Here is a 12,653-nt window from a genome sequence, read left to right as displayed (position 1 = left end):
CTTTTAAGGAGGTATGTTGGTCTTTAATCCTGTGTGGTTGGGGTTACTTACACTGTTTTTTTCTTCCTCTCCCCCCTTCCCACACAAATATGAAGATTGTGGTGAATGGCTCTGTAGCATTTTGAATACATTGTGCATTAACATTCTACTCCTCTTCGCTTTTTAAGTTATAATTCTGGATTATCATAAGACGACGAGCCCAGAGAATTCAAATTCAGATCTGACCTCTGCTTCTACCTTTGTCATTGTGAGTGTATGTACATTGAATAGGTAGCCCTCACATAGCTTGTCTTTTGGAAAAAAATAATTTCTCTAGGCTTGTGAACAACACGGTGCTGTTCAGCTATTTTGCAATTCAACTCCCGTATAACAAGGAAGCAGAGTTTGTGAGGGTGATTCTGAGAATTGCAGCCCAAACATTTGGAAGGCAGGCAGTTGTCTATGACAACTCAGACATTTGAAGAAGGGAGAGATGGGCCTGAAACCACTGCCACCCCTCCAGCACAGGGGTACACAATCTCTGAGAGCTCTCTCTGGTTTTGCACATCTGGCTGAAGGCCCAACTCTTCTTTTAGGGGATTTGAAACATGTCAAGGAGTTTAAGAAGTGCCTGAAGCCACACATTTTGCTCATTCAAACCCTAAATATTACTACCTACTCTGAGGATGTACCATGTTTTCCTGAAAATAAGACCCTGTCTTATAGTTTTTGAATCCCGAAATAAGCACTTGGCTTTATTTTTGGGGAGGTCTTATTATTTTGGGCACGTGGAGCAAGACGGGGCTCTTCTTGCCATCTTATCTGATTTCCAGCTCTGTTTCTCTAATCCTAACCAGAGGAAATGGCAGGGACCAGCTGCGCATGTGTTTAAATATTTTCAGGGAGGGCTTATTTTCAGGGGGGGCTTATTTTAGCGCATGCGCTCAAAAGCCCAATTGGGTTTATTTTCAGAGGATGTCTTATTTTCGGGGAAATAGGCTGGGTGGGCTTCATCAGATTCTCCCCAGCTACCCTTCTTGCCTCTTTGCTCTAATACTTATTGTCCAAAATGTTTTTTTCTAATATTAATTCTTTTTCACAGTCTGTTTTTTTTAATTTTCTGAATCCTGTTAAAAAATTAATTGCAATTAATGCGTCCCATTAACCTTACAAAACATGCCTTGATAAAATGCTAAGAATTAAGAAGAATTATGCAGAAGAGAAGCATTATAATTCCAAAGGGGTTATTAATTTGTATAGGTAGTTCTTGACTTACAGCAGTTCATTTTAGTGACTGTACAAAGTTACCAAGGCACTGAAAAAAGTGACTTATGACTGTTTTTTACACTTACAACTGTTGCAGCATCCCTATGGTCAATGATAAAAATGTGGATGCTTGGCAAGTGGTTCATATGTATGATGGCTACAGTGTCCCAGGATCATCTGGTCCCCTTCTGTGACCTTCTGACAAACAAATTCAGTGGAGAAGCTAGTTTCACTTAACAACCATGCAACTGACTCAACAACTGCAGTGATTCACTTAACAACTGTGGCAAGAAAGGTTGTAAAACGGGGCAAAGCTCACTTAATAAATGTCTTACTTAACAACATAAATGTTGGGCTCAATTGTGGTCGTAAATCGAGGACTACCTGTACTTTTGATGGTAACGATACAGAGATATTTTGCCATTCTCTTCTTCCTAGGCAACTTTTGGGTTTTTTAGATACATTCCTAGACAGGTTTTTTTATTTTTGTTTTCCTTACCTTGATTTGTTGTGTAGACATATTTGCACTAAAGTTTACAGCAATTGCTGTGTTTGAGGCCAGGAAGAGGGAGAAACTGAGAAGGAAGAGGTAAAACTGCCATGTATCTGAATACTATCTGTCGCTTGTATGGATGGGATACCACAGGTTTTATAAACCCAGCATATGGCAGGAATGAACCATGTGATGGTAGGTGGTGATTCTGTTAGCAATGAAACATGGACAAAAGCTATAATGAGAAAGAAGGCTCTTGTCAGAAACACTAGAAACCCATTCAGAAAAATGGGGTTAGCTGTGTTCAATGCAGGGCTGCTATTCAGCAGGTTCTGACCTGTTCTGGAGAACCGGTAGTGGAAATTTTGAGTAGTTTGGAGAACCGGTAGTAAAAATTCTGACTGGCCCTGCCCCCATCTATTCCCTGCTTCCCAAGTCCCAGCTAATCGGGAGAAAATGGGGATTTTGCAGTAACCTTCCCCTGGAGTGGGGAAGAATGGAGATTTTACAGTATCCTTCCCTTGCCACGCCCACCAAGCCACACCCACAGAAATGGTAGTAAAAAAAATTGAATTCCACCACTAGTTCAATGCCTTTTGACTGAAGCTCTTACATAAGAGTTTAATAGCAATAGCAATAGCGCTTAGACTTATATACCACTTCACAGTGCTTTACAGTCCCCTCTAAGTGGTTTAAAGAGTCAGCATATTGCCCCCAACAATCCGGATCCTCATTTTACCGACCTCTGAAGGATGGAAGGCTAAGTCAATCTTGACTTGACACGGTGAGAATTGAACCGCTGGCAGTTAGCAGAATTAGCCTGGAATATGTATTCTAACCACTGCACGGCTTTTAAGAGTGTTATGTAAGAGTGACCAGGCATGAACATCACCTCCAGGCCTCAGAACTTGCACCATAAACTGGCTCAGGCAATGCATAAAGTTTGGCGAATACATTGTTATGCTAGGGTTACCAGATTTCATGTACAGAAATTCAAGTAATTACAAGCAATTGTCAGTTAGTGCCAAGGTGATATTGCAAACTCTACCCTTTGCTTCCACCTAGTGGCCATGCAGAGTTTTGCAAGCCAGAACTGGCAATTCTCTTTTCTGTTTTATAGCCAGGTGGTATTTCATTACATCTGAAGCACTCAAGCTTGCTCAGTCAAACTGAATTCCTTTCTCCCCTCAGCGCATGTTTTTGAAAAAGACTGTCAAGCTCAGTTCTTGGAAAAGCTCTCAGTCTTATTGGTCCCTTAATATCTTCCATGAGCATTTTGTTACCTAGATTCAATGATTTGGTACACCACACATGTATTTTTTGGCAAATGTGGTCAGTTTCTGGTCCAGTTCTACTAGACAGACATCAGCATGTTCTCTGGCCAAACTGAGCTAGAGTTGCCTTGGGAAATGTCTCCCTTTTCTTTTTGGATACAAATTCTCCTTCCATTTATGCTTTGGAAGAGCTAATGCCTTGAACATAGTAGAAATGACACAGGCAGAAACATCGGGAACAAATCTTAAACTAAGTACTTACTTGAAATGACCAGGGTTTAATTTTGAGTAGAAATAAGACTTCATTGTTTTAGGAAAGGAGTTTTATTTGTATTTCTTTAAAGTATGCTTCTAAGCTTGCATGCTTATGAAATACAGCTTGGAAAATATCAGTCGGTTTTTTTGGCTTGGTGCTCAGGGCCCCTAACACAGATCAGAGTTATCACTTTACACATATATTATGAGGAAAGGGAGACTTGCTTTCCTTTTTAAAATTCCACTGCAATCATTGTGCTAATGAATATCTGGTTAGTTTGCTAGCTGAGAAGTGCGTTAAATGATCTGGAAAATGCATTTCCAGACACATTAGGGTTTAGAGACTGTATTTCTAGGTCACGTTTATAGTAATATCTGACTTGAGAAGGGAAAATGTACTTGGAATAGATTACGCCTTACAGCTTTAGATAGTAGTAAGAGTAGAGGTGCTAGAACAATGGGAATGGAATTAATCTTCTAGAATTAATCTTCTGAATGGCTTCTGGTCTAGAATAATGTTTCCATATTATTTGTCTGTTTTTGCTATTCGTGCATGACTTGAACATTGTACTTGACTTGTACTTAGACTGACAACTCCTTTAGGAATTACTACCTCATCCTGAGCATTTTAGAATCTAATATAGGTTCCTTGCAAGGATTTGAGATAATGCAGCTTTTCTTAAAATTCCTATCACCATTATATTTAACAGAATTCAGGTTTGGATGTAAAATTAAGGTGAGCAGGTGACAGCAAAGGTGACAAACAAGGAGGTACTAAAAAAACTAAATAAACCAGTGATAGCTCTGGAAGGCAAAATCACAAAATTCTGCCTTACTTATTTCATCCATGTCATGTGTTCAAATTCATTGGAAAAGGCAGTTATACTTGGAAGGGTCATCCGGAATTCAAAATGAGGCCATCAAAAAACACAGTGGCTAGAGACCATCAAAGCATAAAACAACTGAAAGAAGCCATGCAAGATTGGAAAATGTGGAGAGAGCTGGTCCATCAAATTGTTGAGCATTGGAGATGATTAAATGGAAAGTATCATTATCACCATAATGGTAAAAGAAAATTTCTTCAGTGGGACACAAGCAGCTATATCATGTTTGCAGATCTGAATAGCAGATCAAAAACTAAATTAGTGTCTCTGCTATACCACATTAAGATACCAATAAGGGATCTTACAAAGGAAGATTTATCAAAGTTATGCAAAGGAGGCCTTGCATTTAGCAAATTGGATACCAGGAAGAAAAATGCAGTTGGGACTCTTTACTCATGATGTAAAATTTTGTGTGCAATTTCATTCATTTTATTGTAATGGATGGAAGAATATTTGACCATGGGAATCCATAATTGCAGTCTGAAGGAGGTTAGAACATTAAACACCAATTGTCTGTGAGAAGTAAACCATAGAGATTTAACAAACAGGAAGAATATTTGGCCAATTACTAAAAATGAATCACATCTTCTGCCTCTTTACAAAGGGTAATCCTTTATTAACAAGAAATGTACCCGTCCATTTTTACTTAGCTTTCAGGGAATTTCTAAAGTGAAAATGGAAACCATATGTGAAGAGCACCTCCCCTTGGTGCCAGTCTGAATGTGTCACCTGATTCTACAAAGACAACCAAACAGATGCCAGACAAATAATGACTTTCTGCCACTATTGACCTAATACGGATATGTTCCAGTGACCTTAGAGGTGAAAGGTCATGTATCTTATTACCAATTCCCTTGGCTATCCCTTATCAGATTCAGATATTGGTTTTTCTCATTACAATAAATTTAATAATACGACTCATGGAACCCAATAAGAAAAAAAAAAACCTGGAAAATTAAGAGACAAAAACAATTTATGCATTACAAGAATTGAGGCATCTAACCTGGTAGCTGCAACCGGATTAAGGTAAGATGTTGACAATTGCTTTTTAAATGGTTTTATATTTTATACATTGAAAGACTGCTCACTTAAAGTAATATTAACTTTCAAATGTTCAGTCCTGCTTTCTACAGTTAGCCTTTCCCCACCTTTTTAAATATAATATGTTAATCAAATCAATTCAATATAGTCTTCAGTGAAGAATCATTGTTATAATTGAAGATGCTATAACCCATCTCTGAGTTGGGTTGCAAGCTTTAACATTTATATACATCAGACAGAACTGTTACGACCTAATCTTCACAAGCAATACAGTTCTATCAGTAATGCCCTAGCATATACATTTGTTATTGTCACCTGGCTATGAAATATTAGTGTGGACTATGTTGGCATAGATATCATAATTTCTGTTGGCTAAGTTTCTTCAATAAGAGCCTTGGTAGTACAGTGGTCTAAAGCACCCTGTTATTAACACAGCTGCCTGCAATTACTGCAGGTTCGAATCTCGCCAGGCTCAAGGTTGACTCAGCCTTCCATCCTTTCTAAGGTAGGTGAAATGAGGACCCAGTTTGTGGGGGCAATAAGCTGACTTTGTATAAATATACAAAAGTATGAAGGCTATTGCTTAACGCATTGTAAGCCGCCCTGAGTCTCCGGAGAAGGGCGGCATATAAATCAAATTTTAAAAAAAATGTCCACCAGGGGTGTTATTCAGCAGGTTCTGGCAGGTTCTGGAGAACCGGTAGCAGAAATTTTGAGTAGTTCGGAGAACCGGCAAATACCACATCTGGCTGGCCCCAGAGTGGGGTGGAAATGGAGATTTTGCAGTATCCTTCCCCTGCCACACCCACCAAGGCATGCCCACCAAGCCACACCATGCCCACCAAGCCACACCCACAGAACCGGTAGTAAAAAAATTTGAATTCCACCACTGGTATCCACATGGTATTGAAAGTGAGGATGACAGGCACAAATCTATGGCTGAAGTCAGTGGTGAAATGTAAAATTTGTTAATACCAGTTCTGTGGGCGAGGCTTGGTGGTGGGTAATGTGACTGGGTGGGCGTGGCCAACTTTTTTAAAAAAAAAGCTTTTAAAAGCATTTTTTCTACAACTCCTTTGGCTTAAGAGGTTGTTAAAAAATGCTTTTAAAAGGCTCTGATGATCCCAGTTGAGTTGCCTGATCGTCAGAAGCTTTTGTTTTCATTCATTAAATTTTTCATTCATTAAATTTTTCTTTTAAAAGCATTTTTTTTTTTTTTTGCTTTTAAAGGGAAAAAAAAGCCTCTGACGATCAGGCAACTCAGCTGGGATCATCAGAGCCTTTTAAAAGCATTTTTTTACAACCTCTTCAGCCAAAGAGGTTGTAGAAAAAATGCTTTTAAAAATAATAATAAAAAAAGCCTCTGATGATCACTCAGCTCATCATGGCGGGGGGGTGGGAGGGATTTTTGCTACCAGTTCTCCAAACTACCCGCCACCATCGCTACTGGATCGGGCAATCCGGTCTAAACCAGGAGCATTTCACCCATGGCTGAAGTGCCACCTGATCTCTATGTGCATTTTGCATTTAAAAAGTGAGCTTCAGGTGCACCATTGATTTTTTTTTCCCCTTATCATATTTTGTGAACACTCTCCAGTGGCCTAGCAAGCTTTCTCTAAATTGGTTATTTTGCTACTTATGGTGTTGAATGTACAACAAATAAAAATGATGATACTTTGCTAAACAACTGCATCTTTAAAGAAAAAAATAGTCGCATGTTAGGCAAAACAGCGTTGCTATTTAAAGTAGTTCTTTGATGAAGCATCCATATTATAAAGAGGGCATGCCGGATGCTAAGGAAGTTAGAGGGGGAAAGTGACATTAAATATAAAATGGGTAGTGTCCAAATGTAAATAAGAATCTAATTTCAAAGCTGTCTCATAATGAGCCTTCTGCCAATGTTGTTTTTAAATTCAGATGCTCCTGTGTAGTCTAATTGCATCTACATTTAAATGGAGAAAATTGTCACCTCTGTGTGTATGTAAACATACTGTAAATTAGAATCATAATACAACATACTGAATGAATTTTCAGTTTTCAGAAAATGAGAACTAATAACGAAATCAAAAGTTGCACTATTTCAAAACAAAATCCCCAAACAAAGTGCAAAGTGATTTGTTCTCAGGGGAAAAAAATGATCAAAAAGAGTCCTATTTTAAGGGGTGGGGGGAAATAAACAGAAGAATTGGGTAATAAATGAAATAAGAACAATTTGCCCTTATACAATGATCCTGTAAAATCAAAGAAAACAATTTGTCATTACCACAGCTGGTGTGGTGAAAATACTGGATCAACTTTGATGAATGGAGTAATGCAAATAAAAATGTGGTTCTCTTTTCCTACATATTTGGGGGGTTTCTCCTCTACATATTTTTGGGTTCTGGTTCTTTGTTTCATTATAGTACAGTGTTAGTATGTTTATTTGGTATGATATCCAAATACCAATAGACAACCTATAGTTGGGCTTTAATTAGCTCAAGATCAGTGAGCTGTCACACTTAAGAGTAGATTAGAACTGGGTTTCTTCATTCCTTATCAAACAATTTAAGTAATATAGTGTCATTTTCAGATGTTGTGCGATTTTCTCTGAATATATGATAAATAAAATTTTAGAACATTGCTTTTGATAGTGTAAGGCAAAAAATGTGCAATCCATAGCTACCCTGTGACCCCAGGACCTCATTTGCATTTGTCTAAGATCATGTTAGCCCTTTGAGATTGTATGTCAAAAATTATTTATTTTATTTATTTTATTTTTAATTAGATTTATATGCCGCCCTTCTCCGGAAACTCAGGGCGGCTTACAATACGTTAAGCAATAGCCTTCATACTTTTGTATATTTTATACAAAAGTCATCTTATTGCCCCCACAATCTGGGTCCTCATTTTACCTACCTTAGAAAGGATGGAAGGCTGAGTCAACCTTGAGCCTGGTGAGATTTGAACTTGCAGTAATTGCAGGCAGCTGATGTTAATAACAGTGCTTTAGTCTGCTTTAGTCTGCTGCGCTACCAAGGCTCCTTTGTGGTTGTGTCTGTGGTGGGAATGGAGGGATATGGCTCTGCTAAGACAAAATGTTCCCCTACCATCATTAAACTCTCCCAACTTCCAAACAAAGCAGTCAAAATCTTATCCCCCAAATATATTCCTTCCTTCCTTCCTGTATCTCTTCAGGTGATATAATCAAGTTCCTGGAAAATCTGTTGAAGCTTGTCAGTAGGTAAAAAAATGATATGTTCCCACTTCCAGCCCCTCCCACATTTAACAGAAATGGTCTATACCTAGAATATTGATTTCTGTATGAGCAAATCTTTCTGGGGCAAAAACCCATATTTTTGCAAGGATTGAAGCTGTGAAGGAGCAGGAAGAGCCACTCAGATACACGAATTTGGTTATGCTTAATCCTTTTTACATCTTCTCTTCTCTGAGCCTATCCTTTTTCTAAACTTGTAGGATTTTTTTCTGAATTCTTCTTCCCCTGTTCCAAATCCAGCCATTCTAGAAATTGTTCATTTTATCATCTTCTTACTTTAGTCTCCCACAAGATAACCTGTGACTGATTGGGTCATCATTTCAGAGATAATTCTTTACCTGAAAAGAGAAGTAGAGCACCATGGGTGGGCAAACAATTCATGGGAGTGGGAGCAACTTCAGACTTCCTGTCAGCATCTCCATCAATTTTTTTTGTGGGGAGCTGGCAGTGACTGTTGGAAATCTTCCTTCCTTCCTTCCTTCCTTCCTTCCTTCCTTCCTTCCTTCCTTCCTTCCTTCCTTCCTTCCTTCCTTCCTTCCCTCCCTCCCTCCCTCCCTCCCTCCCTCCTACCCTTCCCTTCCTCTCACTTCCCAGCAGGTAGGTAAATGACTGATGCCAATGGGGAAGTGAGGAGGGAGTGTATGAGTACCCAGCATGGTTGTAAGTGCAGAAGGACTGGTGCTCCTATGGACTGTGAGGGAACATCAAAAATGAAAATCACATGGCCGTAGCTGATCATGTCTGCACAACAATTGTGCTGAAGCAGTAGCAGCCTGGCAAGTTTCGTTTCCTTGGGAGTCATGGGTCTCAGAATTCTGTAAGTTAGCACATTTGAGGCACCTTTGTTGCCATATGATGCATTGTTTGGCCCAACGGAAAGTCACAAAGTATCGAAAAGACACAAGAGTTTTAGTAGTATATATATGTACTTCCCCAACAATCACAGTTTGATGTATGCATTTTTGTAACGTCCATGAAAATGTATACTAGTAATAAAAATATATGTGTGAAAATCAGCCTAGTTTCCAGACTCGGCTCTATTCTTCTGAAAAGCTGGCACATTTCATCCTCTCAGAAGGCTCTATTGTGTCTAGAATGTCATATAATTTTATCAACATGTAAAATGGTTAAATTGGTGGGTTTCTCTTGTTAGTTAATTGATGCATGAAGTTTTGCGGTTTTGGTCTTTGGGCTCTGAGTAAAATGGGACTGAACCACATCAGGATGTGGTTGATTCAAAGTCTAATGTTAACTTAAAAATGGGGCATGACAGAAAGTGGAAACCATCTCTCTTTTTAAATGCTAATATCAGTTTAAGAAGAAGATATATAGCATGTCCTCACAAAAAAAGGCAGAGAATCCACAGAAAGCCACCATAAAATATTTGCTTGACAAGACATGGAAATCTCTGTTGATTCTTTCTAATTACGACCTGAATAATTGGAAACATTCTTTCCCCCACCCCCTTAGTTTATCTCATCCACAATGGGTAACTGTTCTATATGAACAGGAATAAAATATAGATACATAATGGCATGACGGACAAGAATAAACCTTGGAAAACCATACATCAATTGCTAAGGGACAAAACAAGCAGTGTTACTCCAGGGAAAAATGCACTGACAAATATATGTCTTGCTGATGCTAAGCCAAAAAATCTACAACTGACTGACTATTCTATCAAGTAGACCTAGAGAGAAAGCACGAGAGATGAAGAAATAGTCCAATAATCTAACAGGTCACACAAGTCAAACTCACAGTCACCAAAGAAAATAGTCTTAGCCAAGAGCCAAGAACCATTGATGTATTCTAATAACTCCACAGCCTTTAAGGTGGCTCTTTAAAATTGCAAACAGCCATAATTCTCAGACTAGCCAAAGCTTGTTACTTATAAAAGTACTGACTATTTTTCAGCTCTTTTTTTTTTCAGCATGGAATTCAGGCCATGGATCTATAGGCATTAAAGAGACAAGGTGTCTTCCAGTTTCCAATTATGAACCTGGGCCTTCAGACAAAGCAATATCCTTAAGGTCAATGAATCCTTTTACACACCAAGCTCCAGAGTTGGCCCATATCTGCAGTGAAAAGCAAAATCTCAAGACAGAATTTCATTAAATAAAGAATGTGGAAGTCAAATGTTAATAGTTCCATTTTTAACATGCTTAATAAGATCAGATGCAAATTATGGAAGAGGGGAAGGTCTTACTAGCATTCCATCCTAAAGAATTTAACAGATTCTGATTCACAGTTGATTAAATATATTTTTCCAGTTCTGTTTTGATTCCATCCCATTATTGATTGCAAGTAATCAGAGAAAGAAAAAAGTTCCTAAGTAGGGTAATGAAAACTCTCTCTCCCTCTCCCTCTCCCTCTCCCTCTCTCTCCCTCTCTCCATTTCGATAACTGAGGACCGCAGGAGAATTGCAAAAACACAGTTTTTCAGACAGTTAAACACAAATACTGTGAAATCATTTTAACAGAGACTTAAGTCATGCCTAGGGACTACAGTAATTCCCTAAAATAGCTATTTAATAGAAGGGAAATGGTTCCTCAGCTCAAACAAAATGGGCCAAAGAAATGATTGAATCATTGTTACTTTTTTATAGCTTTTCCCCATAGTATAATTGTCCCTAACAGAGGAATAATAACAGCATTCTGATAAAGCATTTTGATTCTCAGGAAGGAAAACAGTTCTTTCCATTCTCAAGTGTTCCTGTTTGATACAAATGTGTTACATTTGGTTGTGTGATTCTTCCTTGCTGAAAAAAATAATAATTTAGAAATGATTATTAGCCTGTGTTTCTTAAAGAAGCAGGAGACCTTAGACATTTCAAAAGAAAGATTCATTAAATTGCTAGCTCACTACTCAATTTCTAATGATTGCATGTGGGAAGAATTTTGTAATTGTAAAAGTGTTGTAACTGTGGTATAAGTGGGTAACATAGCAACTCTATTTCCTGTTCAATTTATCTGCGATGGCTGTTTTATATTTTTGAGGAATATCCGATGACAAAGATGCATGTCCTCAAAGTCATCAAACTTTTGGCAGTTGTAATTTATGGTCCTGCAATTGGCAGTTGTCAATTTATGGCCCAAAATTTCCATTGCTAAGCAAGACAGCTGTTAAGGAGTTTTGCCCAGTTTGATGACCTTTTTGCCACAGTTGTTAAGTGAATCACTGAAGTTGTTAAGTCAATAACAGAGTTGTTAAGTGAATCTGGCTTTCTCATTGACTTTGCTTGCCAAAAGGTCACAAAAGAAGATTGATTGATTGATTGATTGATTGATTGATTGATTGATTGATTGATTGATTGATTGATTGATTTATTTATTTATTTATTTATTTATTTAAATTTGTATACCGCCCTTCTTCTAGTGGACTCAGGGCGGTGAACAGCCAGAGCTAAAACACATGCAGATACAAAATTTAAAATTGTTAAAAGAATTATATAACTGGCCCAATTTAAAACAGTTTAATTTAAAACCCCATGACAATTTAAAACTAAAAAACTAAAAAGACTAAAAAAGGGGGAGGGGGTTCACGCCAGCCCTGCCTGATGGAAAAGAAAAGTTTTAAGGGCACGGTGAAAGACCCGGAGATCCGATATCCTTCGTATCTCTGGGGGCAAATCGTTCCAGAGGGCAGGGGCTGCCACAGAGAAGGCCCTCCCCCTGGGGGTCGCCAGCCGACATTGCCTGGCTGACGGCACCCTGAGGAGTCCCTCTCTGTGGGCGTGAACTGGTCGGTGGGAGGCTATCGGCGGCAGAAGGCGGTCCTGCAAATACCCAGGTCCTATGCCATGGACTGCTTTAAAGGTGGTAACCAACACCTTGAAGCGCATCCGGAAGACAACTGGAAGCCAATGCAGCTCACGCAGGAGAGGTGTCACATGGGAGCGCCCCCTGGCTCCCATAATCCCCCGCACGGCCGCATTCTGCACCAGTTGGGGCCTCCGGGTGCTCCTCAAGGGGAGCCCCATGTAGAGAGCATTGCAGTAGTCCAGGCGGGAAGTGATGAGTGACAAGGCAGGAAGTGACAAGATCACATGACACTGCAACCATCATAAATATATGCCAATTGCCAAGGGTTCAGATTTTGATCACGTGACCACAAGGATGTTGCTACATTCATAAAATGTGAAAACTGGTCATAAGTCACATTTTTCAAAGCCGTTGTAACTTCACATGGTCATTAAACAAATGGTTGT

This window comes from Pantherophis guttatus, chromosome 2, assembly GCF_059756535.1.
Source record: "Pantherophis guttatus breed Tessera chromosome 2, ASM5975653v1, whole genome shotgun sequence".
NCBI lineage: Eukaryota > Metazoa > Chordata > Lepidosauria > Squamata > Colubridae > Pantherophis > Pantherophis guttatus.
This window is presented reverse-complemented; position numbering follows the sequence as displayed.